At 62.4% G+C, this 639-nt stretch overlaps 1 pseudogene; it reads right to left on the bottom strand.

Moving 5' to 3' along the window:
- The window catches only part of LOC119588148, a 19,090-nt pseudogene that overhangs the window by 865 nt on the left and 17,586 nt on the right, over positions 1-639 (bottom strand).

Genomic DNA, 639 nt, shown 5'->3' with positions numbered 1-639 from the left:
TTCATGATGTCGATCTCCTTTCGGATGAGCTCCTTCTCCATGGCCGAGGCGACGGGGATGAACTTGGCCGCGAAGATGTTTCCGGTCTTGCGCTCGCGGCACCTGTGGACTACGCCGAACGCGCCGGTGCCGATCTCCTCCAGGATGTCGTAGTACTCGTAGACGGAGTCGTGCTTGATGTCCACGGGCTGAGGGATGTACTTGGAGTACACGTCGAACACGAACTTGTCGTAGTCGTCGACGACCTCCTTCCTGCCGCGGATCTTCTTGCCGGTCTCGTCGAGTTCGTACTGCTTCTTCTTGGGCTTCTTGGACACGGGCGCGGGCGTCTCCACGATGCTGGTGACGGCGGACGGGTCGGAGCGGCCGTACACGTTCTCGGCGTAGATGCGGAACTGGTACTTGTGGCCGGGGCTCAGGCCCTTGATCTGGGCCGTGGTGAGGCGCGTGTTGGCGCACTTGATCCACGACTCCATGGGCAGCTCGCGCTTCTCGATGATGTAGTTGTTGATGTTGGCGCCGCCGTCCCACAGCGGGATCTGCCAGCTGATCACGCACTCGGTGCCCAGCACGCTCTCCACCTTGGGCATGCGCGGCGGGTCGGGGCGGTCTGCGGCCACAAGCGCGTTAGTCATTCGG

Source organism: Penaeus monodon, chromosome 23, assembly GCF_015228065.2.
Source record: "Penaeus monodon isolate SGIC_2016 chromosome 23, NSTDA_Pmon_1, whole genome shotgun sequence".
Classification (NCBI taxonomy): domain Eukaryota; kingdom Metazoa; phylum Arthropoda; class Malacostraca; order Decapoda; family Penaeidae; genus Penaeus; species Penaeus monodon.
Note: the sequence above shows the minus strand (reverse complement) of the source record. Positions and strands in the feature narration are given on the sequence as shown.